General features: G+C 41.4%; 1 pseudogene; it reads right to left on the reverse strand.

Moving 5' to 3' along the window:
• Positions 1–438: 438 nt before the first annotated feature.
• The window catches only part of LOC132381552 (zinc finger protein 585A-like), a 100,325-nt pseudogene continuing 84,756 nt past the window's right edge, over positions 439–16,007 (reverse strand).

Below are 16,007 nucleotides of genomic sequence, written 5' to 3' on the forward strand. Positions count from 1 at the left end.
CCTGAAGAACAAGTAATGATAAAGAAATGACTTGCCATTTATCAGTATATACAGCGGAATTGGTTGCCATCATTTTAGGCTTACAGTGGGTGGAGGAAATTTGCCCATGTATAGTTGTAATTTGTTCAGTTTCCTTTTCGGTTTTGATGAGTCTTAAAACAGGCCATTCTCACAGTAGGTCAGATTTACTGTTGAAATCTCATCAAACATTATTTCATATACAAAGTATGGGTTTACATGTCTTCTTTTTATGGGTCCCTGCAAATAGAGGTGGTGAGGGAAATGAGCAGGTTAATTGTTTTGCTACAAAAGCTGTTAAAAGTTCAACAGTGGATATTGATCTTCCACTTAACAAATCAGAAGCTAAGGTGTTGGTGGGGTTAAGAATTAAAGGGTTATGACAAGACTTGTGAGAAAATGGACATAAGGGGACACACCTTTTCAGAACACATAAAACTGCTGGGTTTATGGGAGAAGGGGTAAAACAAGAAAGGAATGAATTATATTGACACAACATAGAATTAAGCATACTATTCCTTTTATCTTGTTGGAAAACATCACTCTGGGGTGTGTAGGTTTTATCATCATGATGAAACAGTTGAACACATTCTTTTAAAATGTGAAGCACACAAGGTTGAAATAAAGCAAATGCAGGCTTCAGTGCTATATTTGAGTGTTGATAGTTTTCATTTTAAAACTTTATTAAGTTATGGAAGTGACTTTAACTTAATTCACAGTATTGTCTTTCATCACTTACGATCTTTAGAGATTGTTGGGGTGATTTAGTTTTCATTTGATAAAGAAGTTGTAATGGTTTTATTTCCCAATTCTCTACACCACACTCCAGTCCAGTTGGTGACAGGAATGCACCTTTAAGTTAGACTGCCAACCGCTATTAAAAGTCAGAAGAGTGTGTGCCTTTATTTATTTGACATGTAGTTGTACAAAAACAACAAAATAGATCAGCCATGATGTAATGGCAGAAAGCTTCCTGGGGCTTGGGTGCAGGTGGTGGATCTGAGAGAGAGAGAAAGGACCGGAACTATCCTGAGGTGTGTCGTCACAGTGTGTCAGGAGCTCACAGTAATTGTCCCTCAGTCACAGTTCATTGATACTGGTGCTAATAACCCCCCCCCCCCCCACCAGGAGCCCCACTTCTTCCTGCTGTACTGATGAATACACACAGAGCTGGAAGTACAAATGCACAATTCACTGAAAGCAGTTACAGTACACAAGTGGATAGTGTGGTGAAAGCAGCTTTTAGCATCCTGGCTTTCATGACTCGGGCATCAGATTTAGGAGTAGGTACATTATGTTATAGTTATATACTTTATTGTCAAGTCCGCTCTTGGAATATTGGAGTAATGGAGTCAGAGAAAAGTACAGCACAGAACCAGGCCCTTTGGCTCATCTACTCCGTGCTAAACAATCTAAACTGCATACTCCTATTGACCTGCTTCATAACCATACCTCTCCATACCCTTCTATCCATGTACCTATCCAGATCTTTCTTAAAGCATTGAAACCAACCCAATCTCTAAAAAAACTTTTAAAAAGCCCTCTGTAACATTCTAGAAATTTCCCCTCTTGGAAACCAGAACCAAACTCATTTTCCCAATTTACCTGCACATTAAAATCCTCCCTGACTATTGTAACATTGCCCTTTTGGCAAAATTTGTAGATCATGTTGTTACTTGTTTCAGGGTCTGTATACAACTCCCATCGGTATTTTTTCACCCTTGTAGTTTCTAGCTATATCCAAAATGGTTCAATACCTTCCAATCCTGTCATCTCTTTCTAACAATTTACTTTGTGTCACCCCTTTGCCTTCTTGCCTGTCCTTTCAATACAGTGTATATCCTTGGACATACAAGCTCCCAACTATAATATTCTTTCAGCCATGATTCAGTAATGCCTATATCATACATTTCAATCTGTAACTGTGCTACAAGTTCATCTGCCATACTTCACACACTACGCACATTTAAATATAACACCTTCAATTTTGTATTCACCCATTTCGATTTTGTCCACCTTTAACGTTGCAACTTATCCTGCTGACTGCGATTTTGCCCTATCATCAGCCTCTCACTAAAACCAACCACCTCATCTTCAGCACTATGTCTCTGGTTTCCATCACCTGCCAAATTAGTTTAAAGCCTCCCAAGATAGTTTTGAGAAAGTAGAGAGGCTATAGAAGGACTTCGACAGATTCGGAGAATGGGTAAAGAAGTGGCAGATGGAATACAGTGGCAGCAGTGTCATGCACTTTAGATTAAATGAAAGGGTTGACCATCTTCTAAATGGCAAGAAAATACAAAATCCCTGTACTAAAATATAAAAAACTGAGGTGTAAAGGGACCTGGGAGTCCTTATGAAGGATTCCCTAAAGGTTAGTTTGCAGGTTGAGTCTGTAGTGAGGAAGGCAAATGCAATGTTAGCAGTTATTTCAAGCTGACTAGAATATAAAAGCAAGGATGTAATGTTGAGATTTTATAAAGCACTGGTGAAGCATCACTTGGGAGTATTATGAGCCCCTAATGCACTAAAACTGGTAAGGGTTCAAAGAAGGTTCCAAAAAAAATAATTTCAGGATTGAATAGCTTGTCAGATCAAGAACTTTGATGGTCTAGGCCTGTATTCACTGGAATTCAGAAAAATGAGTGGTGACCTAAACTTTCTCTATTACCACGGGTGCCATTGAAGCAGCGGATGTTGACATTTCCACACCTTCTTGGAAAAATCCATAAGGGAAACAGGGCACTTTTCCAATCATCCTTACCATTATAATGTGTCGCCTCATAGCTAAATCACCCTAATCTAATTACCATCATTGTCAGTTTTCACACCAAGAGCACATATCACTCTGAGTTGAGAGTTGACATTGCAGATTTTCGATCTGTTTTAAACACTCAATAGCCTTTCTTCTCAGCTGCCAATTTCTGCATGACATTCATTGCAATCCTGATAGTTTTCCATTTGTCTAATTCTGTATTCACCTGTTTACACTCCTCCTCAGTTTTCTCCTTTTCTCTTGTTAAGCATTCACAATGATCCCGAGACTGACTCGTGTGTATTAAATTCTCCTGGCCCTACTCCCTCAGGAATTAATTTTCTTTCCTCTCCCTCTCCAAATCATCCTGACACTTAGGTAATTCCTCTACCTATTACTGTTTTCTCTTCAGTTCAATTAGATCTTTCAGCATACACCAATTAGAAAAGTTTTTTAGTCCCTTGTAATTTCTTTTCATATACGGTTTTCCACAATGCATTCCCCTGGGTCCCTGACCTTCACTCTGAATCTTTTCTATCTACTCTTCATGGTCGGGCCATTTAGTTAATATCTAACTATGGAAGGAATCTCTCCAATCCTCCGAAAACCCTGGGTTCTTTTTGTCCTTTCCTTTCCCAATTTTAATATCCTAGTTTAATAACTAGGGTCCAAGACCACTATTTTTATTTCTGGGTGCACCACAGGATGCCAAAATATGTAGACCATTCATCAACTTAACTAGGTTTGGAAACACTGTCTGCAACTCTTAATTAATCGCTCATACAAACAATAACTTAACTATTTTGATCTCAAGGCCAAAAACTTAACACATGAATTCGACTGTTTCCTCTGTACTGATGTTCACTCAGACCACTTATTGAATTTATGTAACTGAAACAATGGATCGCCCATGGCCAACTGATTGATGAATTATTTTACTAGACCTGGCTTGGGAGCTCTTCCTTGCAGTGGTTAATTTCTGCAGTTATCACTCTTTTGCATGTGAAACTGCTAACTTTCTAAACACTTATCAGTTTAAATACTCAACCTCATTCTTGTTTTCTTGAGTTAACCTGACTGACCTATAACAGATTCCCACTGGATGTAGACTAAGGGCTACACAATTTCATGTCTTAGTGATGGTAGAAAGTATGTGACCCCTGTAGAGCTTTCTCTTTCTGCATAAATATGACCTAAAATGTGATCAGATCACAGTCCTAAAACTAGATAAATAGAACCCAATTAGATAAATAACACAATAAAAATATACTTCTCCACTTATTTATTGAGAAAAATGATCCAATATTACATGTATTTGTTGGAGAAAGTATGTGAATCTCCGGGGTAATACCTCCTACAAAAGGTATTTGGAGTCAGGTGATTTGGAATTTGGAGATGTGAGTTATAGAGGAGCCCTGCCCTATAAAAAAAGACAGGTCAGGTCACTGACCGAGCCTGCTCTTCTTGTTCATATGCACCATGCCTCAATCAAAACAACTTTCAGAGGGCCTTAGAAGAGGAATTGTACAGATGCATTAAGCTGTTAAAGGCTACAAAAGTATTTCTAAAGACCCAAGTATTCATCAGTCTACAGTAAGATAAATTGTCTACAAATGGAGGAAATGCAGTACTGTTGCTACTCTTCCTAGGTATGGGCATCCACCAAAGATTGCACCAAGAACAGAACGTGCAATGCTGAAGGAGGTGAAAAAGAACCCAAGAGTAACTAGAAAAGACCTGCAGAAATCTCTAGAACTTACTGAAGTCTCTGTTCATGTGTTCACTGTAAGAGAAACACAAAGCAAGAATGGTGTTTATGGAGGAAGGACACCATGTAGGAAACCACTGCTCTCCAAAAACAAAACATTGCTGCACATCTCAAGTTTGCAAAAGACCATCTGGATGTTCTACAACACTTCTGGGACAATGTTCTACGGACAGATGAGATAAAAGTTGAACTTTTTGGCAGAAATACACATTGCTATGTTTGGAGGGAAAAGAAGACTGCACACCAACACCAAAACCTCATCCCAACTGTGAAGCAAGGTGGAAGGAGCATCATGGTTTGGGGCTGCTTTGTTGTCTCAGGACCTGAACAGCATGCAATCAACGAGGGATCAAGACATTCTATGGGAGAATGTTAAGAGTAGCAGTCTGCCACCAGAAGCTTAATAGAAGTTGGATAATGCAACCAATGACTCTAAAATCAACTACAGAATGATTTAAAAAGAAGAAAATTTGCATTTTGGAATGGCTGAGCCTAAGTCCTGACCTTAATCCTATAGAAACATTGTGGAAGGATCTGAAGCAAGCAGTTCATGCTAGGAAGCCCACCAACATCCCAGAATGTAAGTAGTTTTGTAAGGAGAAATGGCCTAAAATTCCTCCAAGCCAATATGCAGGACTCATCAAAAGTTACTGGAAACATTTGGCTGAAGTTATTGCTGTTCAAGGGGTCACACCTGTTACTGAAAGAAAAGGTTCACATGCTTTTCCAACAAATACATGTAACATTGGATCATCTTTCTCAACAAATAAATGAACAGGTATAATGTTTTTGTGCTATTTATTTAATTGGGACTCTATCTTGTTTTAGGACATATGAAGATCTGATCACATTTTAGGTCATATTTATACCGAAATGGAGAAAATTCTACAGGGTTCACAAACTTTTTAGCACCACTGTAGGTGACTTCTTTCATAACAGTCAAACTGAATTACTCAGACACTGGACTGAGATAACTTCTGCAAACCGGTGATTGTACGTAATACACAGCTTATCTAAGAATGACCTCAGGTTTAATAGTTCAATGGCAGAAACTCCTTGTGCTAATGTGCAATTCCTCTGATTATGTTATCCCAAAGTATCAGTTCATCAAACAGTTCACAAAATGAATTTTACAGAGCAGGTTCAAAAATGGCAGTCTCCATTTCTTTGACGTGACAAGAACAAAGATAATTGGTTTGTCTTCTTCCCCTGTCCTCAACTCATTCAAGTTCGATGTTTTCTTCCATATTTTAATCACTTCCTGGCTAAAAGTGGTGACACATAGCCTTTTAAAAGCAGTGAAAATGACCCATACTGTTGAAATGTGCAGGTAGTATGGAGGTCAACTACCAATGTCATTCTTCCTCAGCCCATAGATTTGATGGATGAACATATCAAAGGTAACTGCAGCCAGCTTATCTTCTTCAGTCTGCTGAAAGGCAGGCAGGAAATTGAAACTCTTCACCCACAGCGTGGTGACTGTTTGAAACCCATCACTACAGGGAATGTGATAGGTCAACAGCAAGGATGGATTTAAAAGGACTGCTGTAGGACAGAAACACAAGTACGGATCAGCTGGGCTGAGTTAACTCCTGACTGTACACTAAGTGTGTTGTAGATTCACTATGTAACCAAGACAGGATTTAAAATAGAACTGATTTATTTGTCACAGATCCAGAATATTAAACTCTAGACCCATTAAAGGTGAACATCAGCAGAAGAAACTTCTCCCATGCCCAGTGACCAGGGTGCAGAACAGGGTTTGATGAACAGCAGCAATAATTGCAGAGTTCAACACCCACAGTTACTTCTGAACTTGCCTCTGGATTCAGCAACCGTGATAGTTAAATATCTGGCATACAGCTTATTTAAACTTTCTCTCCAGTGTGAAATCGATAGTGTGCCACAAGGTTAGATTGCCGAGTGAACCTCTTCCCACATTCAGAGCAGTTGAATGGCCTCTCCCCAGTGTGAACTCGCTGATGCGTCTGTAGGTTGAATGACCGAGTGAATCTCTTTCCACAGTATGAACATGTGAACGGTCTCTCCCCAGTGTGAACTCGCTGGTGTACCAGTAGGTCAGATGATTGAGTGAATCTCTTCCCACATACTGAACAGGTGAACGGCCTCTCTCCAGTGTGAACTCGTTGGTGCGTCTGTAGATGAGATGACCTAGTGAATCCCTTCCCACACACAGAACAGTTGAATGGCCTCTCTCCTGTGTGAACTCGCTGGTGTCTCTGTAGGTTGAATGATCGAGTGAATCCCTTCCCACAGTCTGAGCAAGTGAACGGCATCTCCCCAGTGTGAACTGACTGGTGTTTCAGTAGGTCAGATGACTGAGTGAATCCCATCCCACAATCAGAGCAAATGAATGGCATCGCTCCAGTGTGATCTCACTGGTGTGTCTGAAGGTCAGATGGGTGAGAGAATCCCTTCCCAAAGTATTCTATCAATTCACGAAGTCAACAGTGAATCCCTCGTACAATCAATGCAATTGAAGAACTGATCTTCAGTGAACAAACACTTGTGTGTTCACAGTAACACATTTCCAGCTGGGAGCATCTCCAAGAAACAAAAACTGATCGGTGTCACAAATTTGGTCAGAGACAGCAAAACTGATGCATTGTTGTGTTTGAGATTCCTGTGCACAACTTGTTACCGTTTCTAACCTGTAATAAAAATTACAAAGGCATCAATGAAGAACAGCATTTCAGAGGAGATAATTTTAGTCTATACTAAAGCAAGGTTCAATTGACTCGGAGAAATTAATCAGCTTCAAACTGGGCACAGTGCAACATCTGCACTGACCATGAAATTACCTGAGTCTTCTTGTCTGTATATGAATGAGCATTTCAACCCGTCTTTAATCTGTGACTTACCTCAGTTTGATTATCTCCGTTAGCATTATTCACTGTTCCCTCTAAGCTGTACAGGGAGATCCGTCTGCTTCCATTCCCTCCCCCTGCACTTTCAAACACGCCCTATGAACTGGCGGAGAAAGCGCTGGTATTGTCACCCATGGCCGCCTCTTTACCCAGAAACGCCCACGCGTCTCGTTCCCAGCGATGTGCATGCGCCACATAAATGGCGCTAGCGCCTAATCAGAAGCAAGATCCCCGGGGTTTGGGGCCGGATTGTAGGGCTGAGAGGAAGGGAAAGGATCGAGACTGTGCAGGGATGCGGAGCCACGGTACGTCCCGAGTTCACTGTAACTGTCCTCAATTGCGGTTCGGATACCAATGAAGCTCCCGCCCAGAACGCCACTCCTACCTGCTGCAGATCAGTTGAAGCCTTTTGTCTACCGAACGCATGCGCACATTTCCGGAATGCTCTGAGAGCCTTACGCATGCGTATTTGATTGTTTGGTCTCCGAGGCGGTGTCTGCAGAAATGGTAGTTACACCATATGTCGTTAGCCACCCAGAATGTTTTCTCCCTGGATTAGGCATTCGCTCTGATAGTATCAGACATCCCACCCTGCAAAAACTCATTTCAGGGAGGTAGCACCACCCACCGTCGACCTCCAAGGGTGTATGTAATACTTTGTTTAGTGATTTTATATAATCTGTAAACCAAATTGGGTATATGCAGAAAATGTGACATTAAAATGTGTATTTATATTATCATGGAGTCGGTTTTTTTATTCCATTACAACTTTAAGCAAGTCTACAGGGAGTCTGGCCTCGTCACGTAGGACATCAATATGCTAATAAACGAATGACACCTGTTAAACTCACCTCAACATATCTTTTACAGTCATTTAACCCACTATGGGCAATAGAAAAATCACTGTTGCTAACAGTGCAGCGAACAACACTGTCGTTATCTTTGAAGTCGACTGTAAAGCCCGCCCACAAAGAAAACTGATAGGTCTACTTAGGAAGAAGAGAGACCAATCAGGATGCTCCCTCTCCCTCTCAAAAAAAATCGATTTCAGGGATATTATATATAATTTGCGGGCGTCAGGGAGCCGCTATCAATATGCGGGAGACTCCCGGAAGAAATAGGATGTCTGTAGTATGTACATTTGTCTTTGTGGGTAGCAAGAAGGTTTGTTTCATATGATGCCCCTTCCATCTGCTGCTCTGCTTTTTGAATCTGGTATTTGAAGAAGCAGAAGGGAAATAATGGGGAATCATAAAAGTGAATGCCCACTCAAAATTTTCCCAAGAGGAATAAGAAAGCTGATAAATTAGCGGGGTAAGGTGCTTTTTGTGGGTAGGATGGGCAGCCGCAGATTAGGGAGATGGGAAGGCAGAAGGAACAGCTGATTAAGGTTATGGATTTAACCAAAGAGCAGTGGAAAGATAAAGATTATTTTAAAAATTAATAGAAGGAGCAGGGTCAGAATAATACAAAGCACAAGGGTTAAGGATGGACTGATCCTATAAGCAACCTCATGTGTGGCACCTTGTCAAAGGCCTTCTGAAAGTCCAAATCTACAATATCTCTTTATCTATCCTAATTGTAACAGGTTTGTCAGACAGGGAAGTTTGTGGTCCCAGAGGGAGAAAGAAATCATATGATCTACTGGTACAATGATTTATGGGGGCACCAAGGCGCTGAAAGCACCCTGAAGATGATAAAGGGTGTGTGTTACTGGCTTAGGATGAAGGATGACTTGGAACACTATATCAAGAATTGCTTGATCTGCGCACAATGTTATCTGAATAGAAATATAAAGACATAGCAGACCAGTGAAAAGCCATGGACCAATTTGCAGGTAGATTATGTTGGACCCTTGCCACCCACCCCAGGAGAGTACAAATATATGTTTGTAGTGGTATATACTTTAACCAAGCAGGTGGAAGCTTTCCCAACTAAGAGAATCATGATCAACACACTGCAAATACCTTACTGAAACGGGTCTTTATTCACTGGGGATTACCCCGGAGTATAGAATTGGATCAAAGAACACATTTTGAAGTCTAGTTAATGCAAGATGTCAGAGCACTTTTAGGAGAGATTTCATCTACCCTTTTGACCACAGTCTAATGTAATTGTGGAAAGGATGAAATGAACACAAAAAAGTATGGAAAAGGCACAAAGAGACAGGTAAGAATTTCTGTCAAGGCTCATAAGACGTAACAGCGGAATGAGGCCATTTGGACTATCAAGACTTCTCCACCATTCGATCATAGCTGTCCTTTTTTTCCCCTACTCAGCCCCACTACCTGTAATCTTTGATGCCATATCCAATCAAGAACGAATCAAGCTCTTGTCTTAAATACCCCCAACAAACTGACCGGGACTCCAAAGCTGCCTGTGGTAATAAATTCCACAAGTTCACCACCATCTGGCTAAGGAAATTTCTCCACATCTCTGCTTTAAATTGATGCCCTTCTATCCTGAGGCTGTGCCCTCTTGTCTTAGACTGCCACATGATGGGAAATATCCTTTCCACAGCTACCATATCTAGGCCTCTCAACGTTTGAAAGGTTTCAATGAGATTCCCCCTCATCCTTCTGAATTCCAGTGAGTACAGGCCCAGAGGTATCAAACATTACTCATATGATAACCCTTTCATTCTCAGAATCATCCTCTGAATCCTCTCCAATGCCAGCACATTTATTTCTTAGATGAGGAGCCCAAAACTGTTCACAATACTCAATTATAAAGTCTCAGCATTACAGCTCTGTACTCTTGTATTCCAGACCTCTTGAAATGAATATTAACATTGTATTTGCCCTTCCTCATCACCAGTTCTACCTGCAAGTTAAGTTTTAGGGTGTTCTTCACAAGGATTCCCAAATACCTTTGCTTCTCAGATTTTTGCATTTTCTCCTCATTTACAAAATAGTCTGCAGATTTATTACTTCTACCAAAGTGCATGACAATAGATTTTCTAACATTATATTTCATTTGACACTTTCCTGCCTGTTCTTTTAATCTAAGTCCTTCTTTAACCTACCCATTTCCTCAACACTACCTGCCCCTCCACCAATCTTCATATCATCTGCAAACTTGGCAACAAAGCCATCCATTCCATCATCTAAATCATTGACATACAACATAAATAAAAGCTCCTGCAGAGCACCACTAGTCACTTACAGCTAACCAGAAAAGGATCCCTTTATTCCCACTCACAACCTCTTACCAGTCAGCTAATGCTCTAACCATGTTGGTAACTTTGCTGTCATACCATGGGATCCTAACTTGGTAAGCAACCTCATGTGTGGCACCTTGTCAAAGGCCTTCTGAAAGTCCAAATCTACAATATCTCTTTATCTATCCTAATTGTAACAGGTTTGTCAGGCAGGATTTTCCCTTAGGGAAACCATGCTGACTTTGTCCTATATTGTACTGCACCACCAAATACTCCATAATCTCATCCATAACAATTGACTCCAACATCTACCCAACTACTGAGGTCCAACTAACTGGTCTATAATTTCCTTTAAAAACGTAAGAAATAGTAGCAGGAGTAGGCTATCTGGCCCATCAAGTCTGATCTGCCATTCAATTTGATCATGGCATATCTGGCCATGGACTCATCTCCACCTACCTGTCTTTTCCCCATAACCCTTTAATTCCCCATACTATGCAAAAATCTATCTAGCCTTGTCTTAAATACGTTTACTGAGGTAGTCTCCATGCTTCATTGGGCAGAGAATTCCACAGATTCATCACCCTGTGAAAAGCAGTTCCTACTCAGCTCCATCCTAAACCTACTGCACCAAATCTTGAGGCTATGTCCCCTAGCTCTAGTCTCACCTACCAGTGGAAACAACTTGCCTGACTCTATCTTATCTATCCCTTTCCTAATTTTATATGTGTCTGTAAGATCTCCTCTCATCCTTTTGAATTCCAGCGAGTATAGTCTCAGGCGACTCAATTTCTCCTCGTAGTCTAACCCCCTCATCTCTGGAATCAACCTGGTCAATCTCCTGTGCACCTCCTCCAAAGCCAGTATATCTTTCCTCAAGTAAGGAGACCAGTACTCCAGGTGTGGCCTCATCAGTTACCCTGTACAGTTGCAGCATAACCTCCCTGCTCTTAAATTCAATCCCTCTAGCAATGAAGGTCAACATTCCATTTGCCTTCTTGATAGCCTGCAAACCAACCTTTTGTGATTCATGCACAAGCATGCCCAAGTCCCTCTACACAGCAGCATGTTTCAATTTTTCACCATTTAAATGATAATCTGCTCTTCCATTTTTCCTTCCAAAGTGGATGACCCTGTATTTACCAGCATTGTACTCCATCTGCCAGACCTTTGCCACTTACTTATCTATATCTCTCTGCAGACTCGGAGTATCTTCTGCACAATTTGCTTTTCCACTCAATTTAGTATCATCAGCAAACTTAGATACACTACACTTGGTCCCCTCTTCCAGATCCACTATGCTCATTATATCCTCCAAGAACTCCAGTAAGTTTGTCAAAAAGGACCTGCCTTTGCTGAATCCATGCTGTGTCTGCCTGATTGGTCCATTTCTTTCCAGATACCTCACTATTTCTTCTTTAATGATAGCTTCAAGCATTTTCCCAACTACAGATGTTAAACTAACTGGTCTATAGTTAACTGCTTTTTGCCTATATCCTTTTTTGAACAGTAGTGTGATATTTGCCATCTTCTAATCCACCAGGATCTGCCCAGAGTCCAAAGAATTTAGGTAAATTATCCCCAGAGCCTCTACTATACCTTCTGCCATTTCTTTCAGTACCCTGGGATGCATTCCATCAGGACCAGGGGACTTGTCTATCTTCAGGCCCACAAATTTTCCCAGCTGTCTTCCTCCTTTCTTAAAGAGTGGAGTTACATTTGTAACTTTGCAGTCCTCTGGCACTATGCCAGGGTCCAATGATTTTTGAAAGATCATTACTAATGCCTCCACAATCTCTATCACTATTTCTTTCAGAATCGTAGGCTGCAGTTCATCTGGCAAAGGTGACTTATGTGCCCTTAGGTCTTTCAGCTTTTTGATCTCCCTTGTAGTACTTCTCTTCCCTCACACCCTTCAACATCTGGCATGAGTGTGGATCGGTACTTGGAGCTATGATGTTGTGGCCATTACAGAGACTTGGATGGCTCAGGGGCAGGAATGGTTACTTCTGAGGGCCAGGCTTTAGATGTTACAGAAAGGGAGGGAGGCAAAAGAGATGGGGGCATGGCACTGTTGATCAGAGATAGTGTCGAGGCTGCAGAAAAGGAGGAAAACATGGAGGGATGGTCTACTGAGTCTCTGTGGGTGGAAGTTAGGAATAGGAAGCAGTCAATAATTCCACTGGGTGTTTTTTATAGACCACCCAACAATAACAGGGACATCGAAGAGCAAGTAGGGAGACAGATTCTGGAAAGGTGTAATAATAACAGGGTTGTCGTGGTGGGAGATTTTAATTTCCCAAATATCATTGGTATGTCCCTAGAATGAGGGGTTTAAATGGGATGATGTTTGTTAGGTGTGTTCAGGAAGGTTTCTTGACACAATATGTAGATAAGCCTACAAGAGGAGAGGCTGTACTTGATCTGGTATTGGGAAATGAACCTGGCCAAGTGTCAGATCTCTCAGTAGGAGAGCATTTTGGAGATAGTGATCGCAATTCTATCTCCTTTACCATAGCATTGGAGAGGGATAGGAACAAACAAATTAGGAAAGCATTTAATTGGAGTAAGGAGAAATATGAGGCTATCAGGCAGGAACTTGGAAGCATAAATTGGAAACAGATGTTCTCAGGGAAATGTGGCAAATGTTCAGGGGATATTTGCATGGAGTTCTGCATAGATATGTTCCAATGAGACAAGAAAGGGATGGTAGGGTACAGGAACTATGGTGTACAAAGGCTGTTATAAATCTAGTCAAGAAGAAAACAACACAAAGGTTCAAAAAGCTAGGTAATGATAGAGGGCTTGAAGATTATTAGGCTAGCAGGAAGGAGCTCAAGAAAGAAGTTAGGAGAGGGCATGAGAAGGCCTTGGCAGACTGGACTAGGTATTCTACGTATGTGAAGAGCAAGAAGATAAGACGTGAGATAATAGGATCAATCAAGTGTGTCAGTGGAAAAGTTTGAATGGAACCGGAGGAGATAGCAGAGGTACTTAATGAGTACTTTGCTTCAGCTTTCAGTACGAAAAAGGATCTTGGCAATTGTAGGGATGACTTACAGTGGACTGAAAAGCTTGAGCATGTAGATATTAAGAAAGAGGATGTGCAGGAGCTTTTAGAAAGCATCAAGTTGTATAAGTCACTGGGACCAAAGGAAATGTACCCCAGGCTATTGTGGGAGGCAAGGGAGGAGATTGCTGAGGCTCTGGTGATGATCTTTGCATCATCAATTGGGACAGGAGAGGTTCCGGAGGATTGGAGAGTTGCAGATGTTGTTCCATTATTCAAGAAAGGGAGTAGAGATAGCCCAGGAAATTATAGACTAGTGAGTCTTACTTCAGTGCTCGATAAGTTGATGGAGAAGATCCTGAGAGGCAGGATTTATGAACATTTGGAGAAACATAATATGATTAGGGATAGTCAGCATGGCTTTGTGAAAGGCAGGTTGTGCCTTACAAGCCTGATTGAATTTTTTGAGGATGTGACTAAACACATTGATGAAGGAAGAGCAGTAGATGTAGTGTATTTGATAAGGTACCCCATGCAAGGCTTATTGAGAAAGTAAGGATGCATGGAATCCAAGGGGATATTGCTTTGTGGACCCAGAACTGGCTTGCCCACAGAAGGCAAAGAGTGTTTGTAGGGGTCATATTCTGCATGGAGTTCAGTCACCAGTGGTGTGCCTCAGGGATCTGTTCTGGGACCTCTATTCTTCGTGACTTTTATAAATGACCTGGATGAAGAAGTGGAGGGATTGATTAGTAAATTTGCTGCTGACACAAAGGTTAGAGGTGTTGTGGATAGTGTGGAGGGCTGTCAGAGGTTACAGCGGGACATTGATAGGATGCAAAACTGGACTGAGAAATGGCAGATGGAGTTCAACCCAGATAAGTGTAATGTGGTTCATTTTGGTAGGTCAAATATGATGTCAGAATATAGTATTAATTGGCAGTGTGGAGGATCAGAGGGATCTTGCAGTTCGAGTCCATAGGACACTCAAAGCTGCTGTGCAGGTCGACTCTGTGGTTAAGAAAGCATACAGTGCATTGGCCTTTATCAATTGTGGGATTGAATTTAGGAGCAGAGAGGTAATGTTGCAGCTGTATAGGACCCTTGTCAGACCCCACTTGGAGTGCTGTGCTCAGTTCTGGTTGTCTCACTATAGGAAGGATGTGGAAACCATAGAAAGGGTGCAGAGGAGATTTACAAGGATGTTGCCTGGATTGGGGAGCGTGCCTTATGAGAATAGGCTGAGTGAACTCGGCCTTTTCTCCTTGGAATGATGGAGGATGAGGAGTGACCTAATAGAGTTGTATAAGATGATGAGAGGCATTGATCGTGTGGATAGTCAGAGGTTTTTTCCGAGGGCTGAAATGGCTAGAACGAGAAGCCACAGTTTTAAGGTGCTTGGAAGTAGGTACAGAGGAGATGACAGGGGTAACAGAGGTAAGTTTTTTATGCAGAGAGTGGTGAGTGCGTTGAATGGACTTCTGGTGATGGTGGTGGAGGCCGATACAATAGATCTTAAAGATACTCCTGGACAGGTACATGGAGCTCAGAAAAATCGAGGGCTAACCCTAGGGCTAACCCTAGGTTAGCCTGGGTAACCCTAGGTAATTTCTAAGGTAAGGACACGTTCGGCACAACTTTGTAGGCTGAAGGGCCTGTATTGTGCTGTAGTTTCTCTATGTTTCTATGACTACTGAAATTAATGGATCAGGGGTAGCCACGGTCAATACCTTAGATATAGCAGATTTAGGAAACAATAGTCCTTTTAGCAGAAAATAGAGGATATTGGGATCAAATACAAACCGATAAAATTGGTCACAGTACATCACAGGTAACTTAGGATGGACTTAGCAAAGCAAAGAGCAGGTAAAATGTCCAACTGCAGGAGATGTGGCAAGTCTCCATTTCATGTCAAACAACTCTGTCCAGCAACTGAGTGAGAAGCCATTATACAATACCGTTCGCCATTATAAAAGCCAATGACACTGAAAAATAGTTCAGGAGGTCAAAGAAGACCATGATTCAGACAAAGAGAGAGCTTTCTTTGGAGCTCTGGATTCAAATAGACAAGGCCGGTGTACTAAGGCTCCATTGTAAAATAAGACAGTGATGTTCAAAATGGACGCCAGATCAGATGTCAAGCCATCCCTGAATGTCTGTACACAAAACTGGTGAAAGAAAGAGGGATTACACTAAACCCAGCAAAGAAAATGCTGACGGGGCCAGGGAAACATAAGCTCAATATGAAAAGAATGTTTACTACTTCATCCATAAAAATAAGAAACAGTTAAAAGAGTATGTTGTTCAGAATCACTTCTCACTATGACTGGGATGACATACCATGGAGAAGTTGAACATCATTGCGAGGTTGGATTGGCTAAACAATAATCAGTGGCAGGAGAAATATC

Source organism: Hypanus sabinus, chromosome 26 (assembly GCF_030144855.1).
Source record: "Hypanus sabinus isolate sHypSab1 chromosome 26, sHypSab1.hap1, whole genome shotgun sequence".
Lineage (NCBI taxonomy): Eukaryota > Metazoa > Chordata > Chondrichthyes > Myliobatiformes > Dasyatidae > Hypanus > Hypanus sabinus.